We start from the raw sequence: 20,022 nt of genomic DNA on the forward strand, positions 1-20,022 counted from the left end.
TGTGGGGATGGAGGCAGCGCGTGCTTCCAGCGTGCACCCCCCCCTGCTCACTGCAATGCGGGGAGGAAGCTCCCAGCGCTCTGTGGGTTGCTTGGTCCCATGGTGGTGTTTGTAGCTGCTGACGGCCACATCGCTGTGAGTGCCTTTGCTCTGCAACAGCCTTATCCTGGCCTTTGTTCCCATTAGCAAGCTGCAGGGCAGCCAGGATGAGCCACCGCATCCCATGGCTTCCGGAGCGGCTCCTCTGGCCACATACCCACCGTCAGACCAGCCAGCTCCGTACATAGCACATCCCATCATGGGATGGGCCTGTGTATTATTGAAATAAGTGCCCTGAAATCTATTTTGGGCTTATCTTCAGGGAAACTGGAGTAGCCACTTCAGCATGAAATCTCTGCATACCTCAGTGTGGAGCCAGGGATGGCTGGGAAGCAGAAGCCTGTCTGTTGGGCTGCTTCAGGGCCTTCAGTGCTCGTGCAGTTTGACATGTCAGAGCCCAACCAAGGGGACTGTTTGGGGCAGAGGTGGCTGGGGCTGAATCATCACACTGGGGACCCTTTCCTGCCTGCTCTGACCAGAGGTTCCACGCCTGAGCCAAGAAACCTTCCTGACTGTGCTCTTGGCCCTGTGGACATGTTGTCCACCAGGGCTTTGGTTTGCATCTTCTGCCGTTTTCCTCCACAGGGGCAGGGGAAGAAAGCTAAATCTATAAAAAATGTATACGCTTATTCTCCAGCACCCATCTCTGAAGATTTCATCACACTTTATTTGGGCTGTGCAGAGGAGGAGACAGCCCAGTATGCCTTTGTTTCACACATGTTGGCATGAGATGCTAGATTTCAGGAGAGTTCAGCCCTCTTCTTGCTTGCACCCATAATCCTGGATCACTGCAATAACGTGGGATAAATGCTGAAATCTTTTGAATTCTCCATCTTGCAGTGGAGAAGCTGCTGAGGCACTCTGGGGAGCCTGTCTGACCCTGTTGGCCACGCAAACCCCGGAGCTGTCACCATGCGGCACTGTCCGGGTGCCCTGACAGCCCCAGGTGTCTGCGGAAGATTTCCCAGTGATCTGGCACAAAACCAACTGCAATGATCTCTGATGCCGCTCCTGACCCCTCTCCTCACACACGTGTAATCTAGCAGGAATAACGAGCCAGATTGCCCTGTCTGCTACGATACGACAGCTGATAAAATGGCCCGTCCTCTTTGCAGCCAGTGCTGCGTCATGCTGCGAGCAGTGCTTTGCATGTCTCGGTTTTTACTGAGAGCATTGAAACTTCTGATCAGATTTTTTTTCCCTCTTTTCTCCTCGCATTTGATGTGAATTTCATGCTAATGCACTGCAGCTCTCTTATGTTCCTGTCAATATTCCAGCTTTCACATCTTTGCCAGTGAGGAGCAAATCAATTAGGTTCCTAAAACTTCACAGGAGCGATGGTTTCAAAGCAATTGCTTGTAAACACATTACTCAAGGAAGATGATTAGAGGAATATTCATGGTGTAGGCTTGTCTTCCAGCAGCAAAAAATGCAGGTTTAAATACCTCTGCTTTATCTGCCGTGCTTTCCCTTTTGGGATCTGTAGCTGCTACGTGAGATTTTAATGTTATATAAAATGAGTCTTTTTGAGGAAAGATTATATATGAAATACCTGCCTAAATATTGAATTGCACTCTTTTTTTATATTTTTTTCTGCTTTGATAAATAGCAACTGTGGTGACAATCTTTTATGACGTTTTAATAGCAGTGTGTATTATACTAATGTTTTCTAAAAGCACAAAGGGGCATTTACACTTAAATTATCATTTGATTAAAAGTGGGATGATGTGACCTTACTGTAACAATCTTTTGGAAGTCAGACAGGACAGTTTCTCTCAGGTAAGAAAGGTTTCTCTCATCTGTCTGAGGGTAAGCTGGGAGGACACCTCCTTGGACAAGCAGAATCACAGCTCCCATCATTTTGAGAGGAACTTGGGACATGCATTTGAAAATTCAGTGCCGATGCACGTCTGTAAAGCTACAGTGCATCTGTTGCTCTTCCTTGTGCTGGGCTGCCCAAATTCTTTTAGATCTCCCCCTGGGGCTGGGAGCAGGCTGTTCTGCTCTGCAAAGTGCCACCACTCCACCCTTTTCTCCCTGCCTTCTTGGGAACGCCCTGCATCTTTTTGCCCCTTCGGGCATTCAGTTCACCAGCACTGTGCTGCAACCTGGAGTCTGGGGTATGTTGATGTGTTGCTGCTGGGCTGGTGTGTGTAGAAACGCCGTGCTACTGGAAAGCTGGGGCTGCATTTGGGAACATCTGAGGTCTCTGGCTGGCACGATGTGAATCCACCTCCACCAGGAGCAGGCAGCATTTTCTGGGCAACAGGGGTGAAGCCCCTCGCCCCCCGTCATTCAGAGCCTGCTTGTTGTGCTCGGGATGTAGCTTGTTGCAAATGTAGAAACTCTGCTGCAGAAAGTTATGCAGATTATGTCCTCTGAGAATTATGGCTGTGCTATGGGCTTTGTAGGAAATTAAATGTACTGTGCTACAAATATTGTTTTATGATGTTCGATGGGAGAACTGAACAGAATGTTTTCTGGGTCATCATGTCAGCGTTAAGCTGCTTTCCCATATTAATACCCCATAAATGCAAAAGCCCCCTATTCTTTGTTCAGAACCGTACCAGGAGTGTTGCACAACCTCCTGGCTTGCTGCAGACGAGCTTTGCATTCAGCATTTTGGATGTGCTGTGGTTGGCACACGGACAGCCTGGCGTGGGGCTGTGCAGAGGGGAAGGAGGAAGCAGTGGGGCCAGGGCAGGATGGCAGTGGCTCTGCCCAGGGTCACCACTCTGTGCAGGAGCAGGTCTTGGTGTAACGGAGCTCCCTCATGCCTGCTGAGGCTGGTGGTGCACGGTGAGAAGTCCGGCATGGTGGCCCCGCTCCAGCCCTAAGCATAGCAGCTCTGCTGGCTGCCCAGTACATCAGTGTGCAGGAGGAAGGGCTTGGCTGCTGCCGTGTTCAGATGTACAAGAGGCATCTAGTCTTCACAGATCCCAAACCAGCAGCAGTCGGTGAAGGGCTGCAACATGGGATCACTGCCAGAAGACTTCAAGCTCTTGTGAGCCTCCTTGTCCTGACACTTCGGGACTGGTGACTCCCAGGCTTATACCAGGCTGTCCCCAGGATTAAATCATATGCACAGAGCTGATTTTGCAGGCAGGCAGCAGACTGCTCATAGTAGAGCTCCTTTAAGCTCCTTATTCAAATAATTGCTCAGCATAAAAGCACTCTCAGAAGTCACACCAGTGCTCGGAGGTGACTCTGGGACATTGTTCAGACTGTGACCTTGGGTGCCACTGGAGTTTTCAGGTCATTCCTTGGGCTTCGGCAAACATCAGACTAGTTGAGGGGCAGGGACAAAGCACAGGAGGATGTCAAAATGAGCTACAGCTGCCTGCAGGGCTAAGCCTTACACAGGCAAGCTGTGCCCTGTGTTTGCAAGAGAGCACAGCCCCTGCAAAGGGCTGCTTGCCTGCAGGTTTTCAGCATCCTTCAGTAAAAGTGGAAAAGAACCTAACAGCTTTTCAGCAGCATGCTGCTGCTGGTGGGAACTGGTGAAGAGGAGCATTTGCAGGTCTCATGGCACTGTGGATGGAGGAAGCTCCTGGAAAAGGCGGCAGCAGAAGCAGGAGCTCACAGTGTTTTTCCCATAGGCAGCAGGTCAGGAAGGATGGAGATGCGTGCTTCTCCCAGGAATGTCACAGGAATCTTTCTGCAGAGGTGTGCAACGTGCTTAGATTAATGCAGATACTCGTGGTATGCTGAGAGCATCCCTGCCACGGTGTCCAGGTGCTGCTCTGCATCCAGATAAGCAGCTGTGAGGTTTAACAGAAACAAGGCATTTCTTTTCCCTTTCCCCTTTCTGGTAGCAATATTTCCAATAAAACTTCCTTGAAAAGTAGAGCCTCAGGCAGATACCTGGCTTGGAGAAAATAAATAAATAAATAAATCTCAATATGATTGACTGAAGTTGTGCAGTTTTATAAGCCCCTGCAAACAGATAATGTTATCAGGAACTAGATAAAAATAAAATCCTATTGAGATTTCCATTTCTAATTGTTGCTTTTGGGGACTGGGGGCAGAAACAAATCAGCATTTAGTGTATCGTGTATGGAGCATTTAGTGCCTTTTGAAAGATTTCTTTAATGTTGAGCCTGACTGGAAGTAGGTCAACTGAAAAAGGAGTAAATTACACTTGCAAAAATGCATTAGGAGCTTCAGTGTGCATAAATCTAACTGCCATTGAGCAGAAGTCCTAAAAATAAAATAAATCAGGCACTGGAGTTTTAGATGGAAAAGTTTTGCCCAGTGCTGTCAATGAAGCATCCTCTTGGCTCCTCACCTGCTCTGGCATTGCTTTTCCACGTGGCTCAGAGAGGTGTGTGAGGAGTGGGTGGCATTTGTGTTGTGTCTCATTGTCTTCTCTTTTAAGGTTGGGTCATTCCAAATGGACTTGCACATACTGCTGTTAATGAACTCTTTATGATTAACACTGCCATGACTGGCAAAGCCCTGTTTGGGGACAGCAAGTGCAAGGCATCCTTCTGGAAATTGAAACCTGTTGCTGATGATGCTAATGGCATTTGTAAAAGTCATCACCATGGTTTTAAGGTTAAAAACCTTCAAAATCTTTCTGGCTTGGGTCACTGAAAAGCCAAACTCACAAACTTGCAACTCTTGCTGTTTTTCTTAATAATAGGGGTATTAAAGGTCTTGGTGAAATACAGTTTCACCAATGAAAACTGAAGTTGCGTTTTGTATTGTTTTTTCTTTTTTAATTAAAGATTAAATGTGACTTTCCATCTCCTCAATGGCTGTAGACTAGCCCAACTTTGCTGGCTGTTGTGGACCTCTGATGTGACGCCTCTGTGTGCTGCTTTGCCAAGGATGAGGAGGGAGAGCGCCGGGTCCTCTGCCACAGGCTGGCTCTGCTCCCCGCTGCACAGGCTGCTCCTTGGGGGCTCTGCTGGGAATGCTCATTAGTTCCCCTTCAAACAGGGATCAGGGCACGACGGCTTGGTGCTGGTCACAGTTTGGGCAAGGACCGATCTCTGTTTTCTTCTGTGTTTTTTAACAGTCACCACTCAAAGTCCATTCGCAGTTTCAAAGACTGAACAGACACTCAAAACAGATGGAAATGGCTTTTCTCTGTGTTTAATTGCTTATTATTATTATAATATACTGTGTCACTTGGATTATATATAGCAGAAATAAGAGCCAAGCAAAATCAAAATGATAAACATTTTACCGCAAGCAAAATATACAGAATATTTCTTTGTGCTCTTCCAGTTAGCCATTTTGCACAAGGTATTTCAGCAGTGCAATTTATTCTCCGCGGTTACTTGGTATGACAGTGTTAGCAGAGGATGAAGTAATGATTGCCAGTGGTGGGTAAATTAATTTCCAAGCTGGTGAATCCCAGATGTTTGTGTTGCCTATTAGAATTTGTCAGCTGAGTGTTTCTCCACGCGGGACTAACGTGACCTGGCCGCTCAGGCCCAGGTGACCAACCAGCTTGTCTCTATTATCAGCAGAGGTTGCGCTCTATTTAAAACCTAACTTATTCCAAATGTCACTTCCAAACGATCCAAAGAAAAGTGCTTACAGATGCCTGAGCTGAGGAGAACGGCAAGAGAAAGGAGAAAGGGCATTAAACGAGTCCATCTCATCAAGAAGTCCTGTCACGTTGCCAAAACCCCAACACACGGACTTGCCAAACTCCGTTTCTCTCACCCTCTAAATCAGTTCAGCATGCGGTGCTGAGGAGCCGTCGGTGTCCTTGAGCAGCTAGCGGGGCTCGCTCGCTGCTAATAGAGACTAACGAACCAGATGTGTGGGCTCCCTGGGGAACTCGAAGCGCCTACCTACTGCTGTGGAGCCGGCCCTGCGGCCTGTCGGAGCAGTGCCACGGAGGGCTGAGGACACTTGCCTCTCCCCAGAGCTGTTTGTGCCCCGCCGTGCTGCCCCCAGCCCCGCAGCAGAGCTGGCTGTTTGCTCCCCGAAACCTCCCCTGCCCCGTCCGGCCTTGCCTCCTGGCCGAGGCGGTGAGTGCAAGGCCGAGGCGGTGACTCAGTGCCACGGGGCAGCTCTGCGGTGTCACCGTGTCCTGCTGCCCGACCTCCAACACGCCTGGATGTGCCTTGCAGTCTGCTTTACGCTTATTTGTCGTCAGAAAAAAAGCAGAAGGGGAAAAATAGCTGCTGTGGCAGGTTACCTGCCCTGTCCCCAGCAGCGCGGCCTGGCTGCAGCCCAGCTTGCTGGGGCAGCGCTCAGCAGTCCCCAGACTGGTGCTGGCAGCTGGGAGGCTTTTCGTTGGGGTGAAAGCCAGCCTTCTGCAGCAAGGAAGGGGTGTTTATGGGATGTGTTTGCGTGCTCAACCGCTCTCAGTCTGAGCATTGCAGAATGCAAAACACCCTGGAAAATCTGCTGGCCTTTGGTACTTAACTCTTTGGTGATCACGTCACAAGCAACTAATAACTCCAATCCCTTGTTTCTGTTTAAAAGGACATCTATTTCCTCTTTCCCTGCTGCTTAAGAGGGAAGGTAGATCTGACTTCCCAGTCTTGGTTAGAAAATTTTTGTAGACTTCTTTTCTTGTCTGTGTAAGAAACTTTGCTACTTACTTCTCTCTTTAAAAGTCTATTTCTGGTTTAATATCCTAGAATTTATTAACTTACTATCTGAGTCATTGGAAGTTTACCGATGTTCAGGTCCTTGCAAGCTGTTATAGCCAGACACTGTTTCACAGACATGCTTCCAGCGAGACTTGCTGAATGAACCTGTTGAATCAGGTGTTGTGTATCATTTATAGTGAGATTTATCTCAGCTGGTGGCATCTCCTGCCTGCAATGTGTAAGTCGACCACCTTGTGCACCCAAGGAAGAGTGGCTGAAAAGCTGAACAGTGGCCCAACGTCTCTCCTGCTAACCTCTGGCAACAAACTAGGTGATGGCAATGGTGGTGGTGGGACATGGGATAGGGAGGTATGTGCAGTGCCAGCCCTTCCCTTCTATGTCAGAACTAAAGCACTCATGTGAATTTCAAGGCCTGAACTTAGCACATCGTTTTTATGCACATGTGCACACAATAGTAATTTATATTGTAAAAATAATTTATAAATCCCTATGTGCATACAAGACATACGTACCGTTAAAACCATAGCCCTAGTCCTCTGTGTGAAAATGCACAAGCTGCCTTGTGAACTTTAGCTGATCTCTGGTCCTCCCTCTAGTGATCAAATGTATTGTTTAACTCTTTTGGACAGTACCTACATCACTGACGGGCACTCCGTAAATACAGCTAAATCCATCCTGGCAGACTTCATATCTTATTTTACATGGTTTTCTGTGTCAGACAACAACGTTTTTCTCCTAACCTAACAAAATCATCCAGCATCATTCAGGTTTATTCTCTTAGTGGTCGTACATGTTGTGCATTCAAAATAACCACCTCCGCTGTCTGCGGGCCTGTACAGAGCTCCTGGAGCAGCAGGTGAGGTGCTGTAATCTGAGGTTCCCGTTAGGGAGCTGCTGCAATCGGTCCGTCTGACATCTTCAGACCTATGCCTGCATTTTTCTCCCCTGACTACGGCTGACTCACTGACTGCAGCTTCCCCGAAGTGCGTTGGAGAAGCAGCCTGCTTACGGGTGACACTTGCTGCCCCCTCTTTCCCCTGGCAGGGTGACTGACGGGCAGATCTCTGAGCCTGGTGAGGGGCGGTGAGCTCCCCAGGGACCGCGCTGTGCCATGCTCAGCAATAAAGAGCTGCTGTGAGCACAGCACTGGAGATGTTTTGCTGTTTCGGCCGGTCTCATGGTGGCCATGGAGCCAGCCCGTAGCTGTACTTTGCTTTCTGTGTGCTTTCTTTCACAAGCTCTGAAAGTAGAAACTTGCAGAAACAGCTGGAGCTGTTGGGTGAGAAGAAAACCATATCAGGAACTGATTTGAATGGGAGTAACAGAAAGTTGCTGACCGGGAGGTCAGGGCTAAGGTACGTCATGTTTAACTAGTCTGTTTACCTTCTGTACTACTTTCAGAATGTTTCTTCGTATATATATTTTTTTAAGTGGAAAATCTGGGGGTGGTTCTTTCCTTTCTCCTTGTAATCTCTGGGTTTAGTTAAGCCCACAAAAATGCTGGGAGAAATTGCTTAATCCCACTGAAGTCTGTCATCATTTTCCAGCTCTAGCTCGATACAAATTTTTGTTTGATTTTTTGAGGAAACCGTCATTTGAAATGTTTTTTAGGCCACGAAAGAAGATGATAAGCTGTACATGCTGTGGAAGACTTTTTAATAAAAAACATATTGCAAAAGCAGCATTCTGTACCTCCACTTCTCAGGGAAGGTAGAGGCAGAGTGCCGGAGCGTGTGGCGGAGCGGGCTCAGTGCGCTGCCCTGGCTGCCCCAGTGCGGCTCTCACCGTATATAGCCAGCAGCTCGTGCTTTCTGCCATGCTACCCTTTGAGACTTCAAAGATCTCACTCCTGATGTAAAGCTGAACTTCCAGTCTTCGTGGTGTTGCTGCAGCATGCTCCAAAGGAGGTACTTATTACGTTGTTTCATTTAACTTTATCTGAAATCACCTTTCTTTGAAAATACACATTGTGTTCTGGGTGACTGTCCATGCACTTGGTGGGGCAGGGCTTGTAGTGGAACAAAATAGATTGATAGGTGTCCACAGGCCCTGGCTTTCCTGAGAAGTTACTGGGGAGAACCCTTTTGTGGCCAAATATCCAGGACTCAGCATCCATCCTTGATCTCTGGAAGCCGTCTACATAATTCTCAAATGTTGAGGTTTGTTTCCAGCTCACAAGTTTCCTAAACTGCTGTTGTTTAAGCAGCCTCTTAACCAGGTCTTTCTTACAAAGATGATAGTATATTAAAAGGGCCATCTGTACTACCTGAATAAGCACCATGCTTATTCTTCCATCCTTCCCTTTGCTTTCCATCCTTCTGAAAGATCTGCTTGCAAATGTAGTAGGTGTTTCTGCTTAAGTCACCACTTAACCTAGAGAAATGAGATCTTTTATAGCACTTTTGCTTTCATTTCAGGCTAATAGCTGACACTGAACTCTCTGTTTTGTAGCCTGAAAGCACCCAGTATCACGTGGCTGATCCGAATATACAGAAGTCAGTATTTTTTGCTAACAAATTCTAGCACAAATTCTGAAAATGTGTATGTTTCATGTCCCAGATGTGATCATGAACCTTCCTTGGTTACAGCAAAGTACCCATGTGCTTGTATAACATTTCCCTGCTTTTTCTCAGTTAAAGCTTGACTTTAGTCAAGCCTGAGCTGTAAGGCAACACGGTACAGTTTATCAGGCTGGGAAGGTTGGTATTTCTTGGTGGCAGAAGCTGCACAGAAAAGTTGCTTAAGTAGAGCTTGTTGGGAGTTCACCCTCACTATTTCCTCAGACAAAGATGTGATTTCAGCAAAAAATAGTATTTCTTTAAAAAAAAAAAAAATCTTGACTTGGAGGAGAAAGGAAATTCAATTCTCCATCAAGGAAATCAGAACGAGGCGTTTCCTCTGGGAAATGTCGATGAAATGCTGATACTTGTCTGCTGTTACAACAGTGGCCTGGTGCCAGTGCTCTGGCTAAACCGCAGTAGCTCAGCGTTATCGTGTGATTACAGCCTGCTGCGGGGTAGGTACTGGGCTTAGGGGCTTGTCACACATGCAGTGAGAGGCAGGAGGCCGCCGAGCTTGGTTTCACAAGGGCCCATCTGAGCGGGTTCCTGTCAGTGATTCCCCAGGAGAAATATTTGAGCCAGGAATACTCTGAACTCTCATGCTTCAAGAAATGTTGTGATAACATGACCTTTTGTGTTCCGGTTTAGAACAAAGCCAGATGGAGCTTCGAATGGGACAAAAAAGTGATTCCTGAACTGTCACCCGTGGCCCACCTTAAGGTCTGGTAAGGCCAGCTTGATCGAATAGATGCACGGGGACCCTAGAGACATTCAAAGGTTGAGCCAAAATATTCTGTGAGGACTGTGATAGAAATGGCTGGGGCAGATTGTTCCTCTGTCATCAGCTCTGCCTTAAAGAAAGCACTGCTGTTTTAAATGAAGAGTAAGTGCCTTTGAAGGAGATAGCAGGTCAGTGCATTGGCTGAGGACCACAGCAACAGCTCCAGCTTCGCCCTGTGCAGTGTGTTTCCACCTTGCAGAGTACAACAGCAACAAGCTGTATTTAACCAGCACCTCCGTGCACCCCACGAAAACGGTCTCTGCTGGCTGCAGCCCCGAGGCTGGAAGCATCATCGTGGTGCTGCGTGGTCAGGAGAAAGGGGCACGTGGGACGTGAGAGGCAGGTGGAAAACCTCATGCTGAAAGTGTGGGATACGCAACTTTGCTGACTTGCTTGGAAGGCGTCCCACCTCGTTCTCCATGTCACAGGTCTGCTGCTGGGTGGTAGGTAAAGACTGAGCTTTTCTGTCCAATGCTGGGAGTGCAAGCTGACACGTCATCGCTTTCCTTTCCTTCTTCTTGGCTCTGTTTCTGCTGGCTGGGGGTGTTGCGAGGATTCTCTCGGCATGCAGTGCTGAGGTATTCCAAACTGACTGTGGAGGATGTTCCCCGTGGCTCAGCGGAGCTGTATAACAGGATAAAGTTGGATTATTTTGCCTTAGCAGGAATCACACACCTGGGTCATAACAGATAAAGCAGACTTGGTCCAGTGGGCACACAGAAGGCTCCAAGCATCGCCCCACTCCAGCCCCACTTGGAGGCTTGAATAGGTACCAAGTGCTGAGTTCAAATACCCATCGGTATGGCAAATAAAAGAAGTTTCTGTACAGAGGATTAACACAAAGCTGAAGCCCTACTGGTTTCTTTTGAAACTTCCTTAGGAAGAGTAGTCGCAGCCAGCTCTTAAAGCTCATTTTACTCAGAACATCTTATAAAATTATGTGGTAGATGAGGAACATATGTCCCTTTTGCCTGTTTCATTTTGCCCTACTTTAGCTCCTTTCTTTCACAAAGCCTGCCTTTTGCAGTAAGTCTTAGCCTGATGTAAGGGATCCTTCTCAAATCTACATTGTTTCCACCCTAGTTAAGTGTGGAGAAAATATTGCTCAACATGACCTTAAAAAGTGAGCATAAGAAAAGACTCATCTGGATCATTTGTGATAAATTGCCTTTTCCTTTTTTCTTTGTTAATTAACTGGGTTGAAGTAATCCCAACTTGTACAATCAGCTGTGAAAAAAAGCAGCCAGCATTAAATGTGATAGCTGGAAAATGCACACTATGAGGCTGCCGGTGGTGATGGCAAAAGCCGGGCAGATGCCCACACCGACTTAGTTTTGCTGTTTGTGGGGGGGAGAGCACGAAGCTCGGCTGGGATGGACTCTGTTATGGGAGGTATCACGTGAAGGTGGAGCAGCTCCGTGCTGCAGAGAGACAGCAGACAGGGCAGGGACATGCTTGGCAGAGTGAAACACGTGGCGTGTGGAAGCAGAAATACCAGGTTAGGGCTAGGATTCGCTTGGGGGTTGGGGAAAAAGCAAAGGACAGGGAGAAGCTTGGGAGGTGAAGAGGCTGAGAGAGGTGGTGAGACCAGCCTCCTTCAGAGGCCATGGCAATTGGGCAGCACCCCTTCCCAGCCTGCATTAATTGTCAAACGCACAGCTGGCAGACGTGCATGCAGCTGGCCACGCACTTTCTGTTCCTTTCCCAGTGTCAAACGACGGCTCTGCCCTCTGCAGAAAGTGATGTGAGGATTTCCTGCTGGCTTCAGGCTGCTCTGCAGCCTTACCTGACCTCTGCCTGGGCTACAAGCAAGCCTGAGCTCTGGAAACTCTCAGGTGTGTTAGGCTGAGAAGAATGAAGCTCATCCCAGAGCCATGCTCACTGCGAGCCATACGAGCAAGCGCCGTCCCCAGCTCTGGCAGAGACACCACGGGGCAGGAGGACAAGCAAGGCACACGCTGTCTGGACATGAAGGACATCGTCCACCTGCCCCTGTTTCTTCCAGGTGCAGAAAGCTCGTGTTTGCAGAAAGCCCCCTCTACCAGGTCCATTACTGGCTTCCTCATCGGCGAGGGACCTTTGGCACAGCCACCTGGCATGCCAGGCGTGGGCTCGTTAACTTCATCTGCCACCCGGGGTAAGGCTGTTAATCGTGTTTCTTTGTGGTGATGCAGGGATTGCTTTTTGGCTTCTTGCTCTGCTGTAAGCATTAGCTCCCCCGCTCCTTCCCGGCTGCATTCATCCCCACCAGCAGGAAACCCCAGATGCTGTGCGGTGAAAGGTGCTTTTGGGGACCCTGGTGTCCGCAGCTGAGAAAAACCGCTTACAGAATGACTGCACTGAGTCAGCTGCCCCGGGAGCAGCCTGTGTCGGCTTCTGGAAATAGTTACAGCTCTTAATTTCCCAGGGCAATCCCTCCAAGCAGTTCATCTGCCCTAAGAGAAAGCATTTGCTGTATGTTTAGGCAGGAGATGAATTGCTCGTGTTTCTAATCGGGGGATGCAGCGGAGCTGGGGGGTGCCCAGGCGGTGGCCCCAGGGCTGGCAGCGTGGTGGAGCCTGGGGTCTGGGTGCCGTAGCAGGGACAGAGACGAGCCTGCCGTTGCGGACGGGTGCTGCAGCATGGCGAGGTGCTCGGTACATCTGTCCCCGAGCATCTGTCCCCGTCCTGGAGGCGAGAGCAGCCAGTTCCCGAGGGGGCTCACCCAGCGCTGCGCTCCTGCGGAGGGAGCACCAACAAGGCTTTGTGCGACACCGAGGGCTTCAGCAGGAAGGAAGCGAAGGGGAAAATAAGTCTTTCAGAGCAGATGAAAAATCCTACTGAGGTGCAGCAGGCAGGGAAGGCCACGCTTACACGCTGAATAGGAGGAAGGAGGAATCATTTCCTCGGGCCTCCTTTTGTGCCTGTTAAATAATTGATGCCTTTCTAGATCTATAGGCTCGTTTAAGCCTGAGCACCTGGAAAGCTCTCGGCTGCATGTAGGCCAAAGAAAACACGTTTTTGCTGTTAAAATAACTCTTCTTTTATCCCATCAGCCTCTGCATTTCTTGCAGACCCTGCTAATGTTAGCAAAAGTAAATTTGGGCTCTTTTCTCTGTTCTCCTCACGTGCAACTGTTCAGATGGCCGAAGGTTATAGAAAGCTTCTGGAGAACACCAGACCTCAGCAGAGAGACGTGTCCTGTCCTGGGGCTGGGAGGTAAAATCTCGCTCAGCCTCTTCTGGATCACGGCACCCTCTGGAGCGGGAGCACCCCGGGGGGGCCCCCACGCAGGGCTGGGGGGCTGCAGGTGGCACCGCCAGGGCTGGCTGCTGGCATCGCTCGGAGCTGCTGCTGGGACTCAGCAGCCAAGTCCCCGCGCTGGCAGGGAGCAGGAGAGCGAGCTGCAGAGGGAGCCGCTCTGTTACGAGGCGACAGGAACGAGGCCTCAAGCCACGGCCAGTAACGCGCAGGCAAAAATATACTTCTCATTATGAACCAAAATAAGGGTGGGACCGAGAGTGGCTCTTTCCTCCTTTTTCCAGTATTACTTCATAGAGCACTTGTAGAAGACATCTCCTTCCATGGAATTTGTGCTTGGCTGATGAATTTGTGACGTCTTCGCACAAGGGCTCATTGAAAGACACCCCGATCCAAGGTGCCACCAGTTCCTGGGAGAGCGTCCCGTCCGTGCTGCTCTCTGTGAAGCCACCCTCAGGACACCACGGCATGAGGTGGGTGGGGACAGCTGGGTGCTGGAGGCTGCGGGGCTGCCAGCGCCCGGCCTCGAGACATCCCACACCCGTCATCCACAAGGCGCTGGTAACGGAGCTGGGCTCCACGGGCAGAGTCCGCACCCCAGCGAACGCGTTGGCCTCTTGTGCAAGATGAATCATTGCCCTTGCTTTTGGCATTATTATTATTATTATTTTTTTAATATCCCGTTTAGTGAACTGGTGAATCAGCAGTCAAATAAGGAAATAATAACATGGTGAATTAACCCTTTCAAACTCAGGCGCATGAAATTAGACATACAGAGCAGTGACTTGATTTCCACGTGCTTTGCAATAAATGTCAGCCCCGATTCTGGCCTTCCTGCATGCACCCAGCCCCTGGCACCCAGCTCCAGGCTGCCAGCAGAGATGGGGTGAGGCAGGCTGTGCTTTCCAGCCCTCAGCTCCTCGCCTGGATTAATGGCAGAGGAGAAGGGAGGTGTTAAGGAGGGATCCGGCCTCCAAAAGGACCTCTCCAGGTCCTGTACTCCCATGCCTCTGATGGGAATATTTGCCAGGCTTGTCAGGGGTACAGCAGTACTCTTGGTAGCTCATCCTTGCTACCCTAGCTGTTGGCATAGTGAGTTGTGTGGGGTTGCTCATTTTTCTTAGGCTCTGGAAAGCTGCATGGAAGGATCCCACTGCGAGGCTGAGCAGCTTTTCTTTCGTGATTGTTGTTTTCTCCTGCAATACATGAGCAGACCTGTCCCGCTGTCCTAAACAGAGAGGATCTGTGCTTTTCCTGCCTAGCTGCTGGAAAGCAAAATGTGCATGGCACAGCATCCCTGTGGGGCTGGGGACAGCTGTGGCAGTTGTCAGAGCCGTCACGAAGGGAAGCCTGGATTTCCCCACCTACTCCAAAACCAGCGTTAACTACAGGAAAGGGCAAGGTGTGGGCGGGAAGCGTGCTGCACTGCTGCGAGCATGGCTTTGTAGGAATGAGCCCGGTGCTGCCCTCAGCCCTGCTCCCCAGCTGAGCACTGACAGCTTCTGAGCAGCCACCTGGGGTAGCCTGGGCGAGACCCGACGGGGTCTCATCCTGCACGGCCCCGCTGGCACCTCCTGCCTGCAGCTGCAGGGGTGCAGAGCTACGTGGTGCTGGCCACGGCTCATGTTCCCCGACGTGCCTCATGCTGCCAAACAGCAACACAAAGATTCGGTTCCTTTCCCCATACAGGGAACCTTTATAATTATTATTTTTAAAGTGATTAATGGAGCTGTTCCTATGTTTACTGCTACAAGGTCAAACCATTTGTTTGCATGGGGTATGCTCATGTAATCTCTTCTTTCTCAGCTAGCCTCCTTAAAAAAATTCTTAGAGGTTTCTTTGGGAAAGTGTTGCAGACACACTTGTGCATGACATATTTATGCATAGTGACTGATCTGCATTCAGCCCTGCACTGTAGTAACAACTGATAGGTTGTAATGTTTATAAATGTTGCTCTGAGGTTTAAATTTATGAGACAAGCCTAGGAAATAGATCTTATTACAGCACACTGTAACCAAATATTTCCCAATAAAGAGAAATAAAGAGAACCAATTTTATATCTGGCTGTTAACGTTCTCCCAGATGTTGCGTACCATATGCCAGCATTTTTCAGCTCTAAAGCAAGCTGCATTTGTAGCATCTACAAACCCACTGTTTTCTTCCCCTCCTTTCCCACTGCCCGTGCTTTTGACAGATAATGGCAGACATGGCAGCAACTGCTGACAGTGCTCGTGGGGAGCATGGCACAGCCATGAGATGCCAGTAGAGATGCTGGAGGTATTGATCCCTACGTTACTGCTACATGCTTGCTACTTCAGCAGTACATTTAGATTCCCTAGAACTCAAGTTTTTACTGGGAAAAAAAAAAAAAGTATTTACTGAAATATTGAAATGTCTTATCTGGTTTTGTTTTCAGTCTGAATCTCAGTGATTCACACAGAGATGAGATTTATTGGAGGCCTGGATGCCCAGTTCTATGTGCGTTATTTCCATTGGCTTGAGAGCAGATTGAAAACTGAAGAACTGGACATTTGCATAGTCCAAGAAATGAACTAGCATTGGATTTTTTTTTTTTCCCCTCTGAGTTATGCTGACAGCAGCCATAACATTAAGGCTGAAAAGTTTATTTACTATGTAAAGACCATATTTTCCCTTCTTATCCCAGCTTTTCTTGGCTTGCATTGCTTGGCGGTATCCACTTAACCACTAACACCCAGAGGCGTGGTATTAAGCTGGGATGAAAAATGAACATGCAGAAGAATATTGGAGATTTAAGTGGGTATGGTTCTAAGAAAACCAGTTGAAAATATGTTTACTCCAAGCATCTGTAGCACCTAATTGAAGCAATGATATTTTCTGTAGCACCTAATTGAAGCAGTGATATTTTCTGTAAGAACATAGGGAATGCTTTTCTGCTTTCTTTCTGGATTTGAGTTTTGCTTTGAATCGATATGACATAATCCATGGAATTGTTTTTTTACAGCTGCATTGGAAACTTTCTGCCAATAGTCAAGGATGTGTTAATCAGGGTGAAAAAGCTTACATTCATTCAAGCTTTGCTGATTTTTTGACTCTGTTAGGAACTGTTGCTTCCTCCTAATTTACTGAAATCTCGTATTCAGTAAACACTATTATTTTTGAGCTATTAATGTTGCTATAAATTTGAATGGCTAGAAGAAGGTGGCAGGATGTGATTAAAAGGGAGCTGATCTACATCTGTACGTGAAATCATTGCCGACACTAAATGTGACAGCGAACGAAACGCGTATTTATGCGCCCATGAAGGATGATCTAGTGCTACTCGGTCTGCTGTATTGGCATCACCAAGGGGATTTCTGTGAAACTAACTTAGAAGAACGTACAGGATCCTGTATCGCCTCTAGGGCATCTGCAAGTGTTGCCGGTTGGTAGTTGGCTTGCTAGTATCACTTCTCTTGGACATCTCTGATCTGAAGGCCGAGTTACCCCCGTTGTCCCCTTCAGAGCCCACGGCGTGAGCTGATGTGCACGTGCTGCGGTTTTAATTAAACGCTCCATCATCCCCAGGCATTTCAGCTGGCAGCTCCTTCGCTCCTCTCCCTCCCTGGCCAAGGAGGCAACAGCATTCGGGGTCACAGCCAAAACAGTGGGGCCTTTTGGGGTCTGTGCTCACCATACCGCTGCGGCTCTGCCGGCTCGTGCTGGTTTGTGCTGCCAGACCTTCTTGCCAAAGTTTGGGAAAATGCGTTTCCACACCTCAATGGGGAACCTGTCCCTCCATTTCCCTGCCTTTTGTCACATGTGCTTAGACAGGAGCTGCTTCAGAAGTGACCTTTTCGTTTTTCTCCAAAACACAGATTTACATTTCTCACAGACCTTTGAGGATGCAAATCGAATGAGATACATTTTAAAGATCATCTGCTCGGCATCACAGCCCTGGTCTGTGCCATCTGGAGGAGAGGAGCAGCCTGGAGCTGGGCGGGGTGGGGAGCAGCGCTGGGGCTACACGCACTGGTGGGGATGAGCTGCAGTGGAGGGGGACTTAAAGGGCACCGTGGTCACATCCATCACAACAGTCTGATAGTGCCACCAGGGTGACTGGGAAAAAAGCTAGATTTTATCATTTAATCAACCGTGTCGTTTTACAGATGTATTTTGGAGATGGACAGAAGTAGCTGCTGATGCAAGTGGCTGAGAGGAGCAGGCATTTTATTCTGCAGAGCAGTGACCAGAGCCCAGCTGAAAGCAGCGTGGCCGTGTTCAGGCTGCACAAGCAGGGCAGCACTGGCTTTAACAAGAGGCAGCATCGTGAGCATGCTGAAACCAGCGCTGCCGGCACCGCTGCACCAAGCAGTGCCCGGCTTTCACAAGCCTCTGCAAAACAAGAGAAATGTAATACCCACCTCGTTACCAGCACCAGTTCCCAAACTTCTCAGTGAAGAGCTGAAAAACTCACATCCCCCCCTGGACAAAGCTTTGCTGCTCTTCTTCTGTCTGGCTGTGAGTTCGAGAGGTGCACCCCGCTCGGGGATAGCTCCCCATGCCCACAAGGAGGTGGCTTCACACCACACCTGAGGGACCTGCTGAGGCTGCCAGGCCCCCACCGGGCTGTTCTGGAACATGTGGTGACGGCAGTTGGTGGCCAGATGAGAGGGGGTCTGCAGATTGCCAGTGCCAACAGGTATTTCTAAAATTGGTCTGGAAAATGTGTTGTTACAAAAATGTATTCTTGCAAATACCTTCAACCTGCACTGCAGCCTCTGGGTGAGGCCACGAAAGAAGTCTGCAACGTGAGGCGTAAAATACAAAATATTTATTTAAAAAATCAAAGCATTAAAATTCTGTCTCTTTTCCAGTAAGCGTAAATAAATAGCAGTTCAGAGCAGTGCTGAAATGCATGGAGCGAGGTGCTGGGAGAGCTATTTAAGAAAAACAAAAACAAAAAAACAACACTTTAATGGTTACCCATTTATTTGCTCTTTTAATGTGAAGAAGGCTTCAGCAGGCTCCAGAGAGCCCTTGCCTGCTCCCCACAACAGTGTCGGGGGCAAGCATCTGCACAGGGAGAAATATCAGTTCTGCAGTGGAGGGCGGTCAGGCTTTGGGGCTTTTCTTCTGTGTGCTCAGTCAGGATGAGGCGTGCACACTCCTTCCAGATGAAATTAATGCGGGTCTGCTGGCATCACTTCTGCAAGTATGTGACAGGGCTTGCCATCAATTTGAGCAAGTCTTAATTTTGGTTGAAATTTGTTTCTGAAACATCCAACAAAGCCAGCAAAGACAAAAGCAGGTCAGTGAAGCAGAGTTGAAGGCACTTAAACAAAAAAAAAAAAAATAAAAAATGCCCAGGGTTCTCTTTAATTTGTAGTTTATCTGCAATTTAAAAGAGTAATCACAGCCATGCTGAAGAGACATAAACACAGCTTGGAGAGCCATCAAAATCTGGGTCACGGCTTCAGCTCTGCCTGGGGATCTTGTTAGGTGAAGGAGGGAGCGTCGGCGCTGCTCCTGGTGCCCGGCGCGGAGCGAAACCCGGCGGGCTCAGCACAGTGCTCAGCAGCTCCTTTGCGGACCCATAACCGCGCAACGTGAGCCAGCGCTGCGCTGAAATTGCTAAATAACGACTGAGTCGTGCTGTTCAGTAAACAGGAAAGAAATCTTGGGTTTTTTGCCTGGAAGCTTAGCACTGCAAGCAGGACCTGGAGGCTCTGCCGGCAGCAGCCTGCCTGCCTTTCAGGTGTGCGGCGGGGAGTGCTGAGCTGTCACAGTCCTTAGCTAACCCCATGTCTGTGGGGAGAGGCTAGCATTGATCCACGGCCATCTGATTTGGAATGCGAGCATGACTTCCACAGAGCGGGAATCTATTCTGTATTTAAGGCCCAGTCTGGCCTTCCAAGCAAAACACGTGAAAAGAGAAGATTTAAACAGGAAGGGTTTGATATTTCTCTCTCCCTCATAAATTTCTGTAGGTCTTGTTGCTGCTAATTACTGGAGATCCCAGCACAAGAGCTTTTCTCCCTAGCAAACCAGCTTCTCGTGTTCCCTGTACTTCAGTTAATCAGCCCCAGTCTCCTGCTCTGTTTATTTAACTTTTAAAGCCCTAGCTGAGTGCTGGTGACACGTGTCACCCGAGGGCCGCACGGCAGGGCTCGGGCTGTCCCTGCAGAGCAGCTGGAGGGTGGGAAGAAGCAGCGGGCACTTTCTGCTGCGTCCCCTGGATGTGAGCTTTTGGATGCTGAGTGGCCACCAGTGTGGCTTGCTGTTTGCCTGAGGCAGTCAGCTCGGGGGACGTGTCCGTCTGCCCTTTGGAAGGGACCCTCTGGGAAGAGGCCCTCTTTCTCACCGTGCAAACCTACTGCACCCGCTGCTTCTCACCAGATGCTCGGGCTTTACCAGATGCAAAACTGCATGCATGGGTGTCAGGGCCTCTCTGCAGCTCGTTTCTAAATTGCACAGCAGCTGTGTCTTTCAACCGGGTGCCAAAGAGGTCTCTGCCCCGAGCAGCCAGAGCAGAAAGCTCCAGCTTGTGCTCCCTGACGCTCCGTGCTGCAGCATCTGCCGGGCTGCAGTAAGGAGCCCGGCTCAGTGCTGACAGTGCGTTGGGCCTGCTGAGCGAGATTGGGAGATGGCTTTTCTCAAAATCTGCATTTAATTGATTGTAAGTGGGGTTTGTTTGTTTCTTTGTTTTGGCCATGTGTTTTGGGGTTTTTGATTTGTTCTGCCATGGAAGAAGAACTAAGTCACACTGATTTTTCTTTCTTTTTTTTTTCTTTTCTTTTTT

At 48.9% G+C, this 20,022-nt stretch overlaps 1 long non-coding RNA gene across 3 annotated transcripts in view; it reads left to right on the forward strand.

The window, feature by feature from the left end:
- The first annotated feature begins 7,642 nt into the window (after positions 1-7,642).
- LOC106036249 (uncharacterized) overlaps positions 7,643-20,022 on the forward strand; it is a 28,607-nt gene continuing 16,227 nt past the window's right edge. For 2 of the 3 annotated variants that reach the window (XR_010833640.1, XR_010833641.1), the window contains exons 1-6: positions 7,643-8,035; positions 8,292-8,587; positions 9,890-9,966; positions 11,731-12,159; positions 13,144-13,735; positions 17,390-17,922. This is a non-coding gene — a long non-coding RNA (uncharacterized lncRNA). Of the gene's footprint in view, positions 8,036-8,291; positions 8,588-9,889; positions 9,967-11,730; positions 12,160-13,143; positions 13,736-15,678; positions 17,923-20,022 lie in introns of all 3 variants that reach the window. The other variant, XR_010833642.1, reaches the window with a different exon arrangement.

This window comes from Anser cygnoides, chromosome 9 (assembly GCF_040182565.1).
Source record: "Anser cygnoides isolate HZ-2024a breed goose chromosome 9, Taihu_goose_T2T_genome, whole genome shotgun sequence".
Lineage (NCBI taxonomy): Eukaryota > Metazoa > Chordata > Aves > Anseriformes > Anatidae > Anser > Anser cygnoides.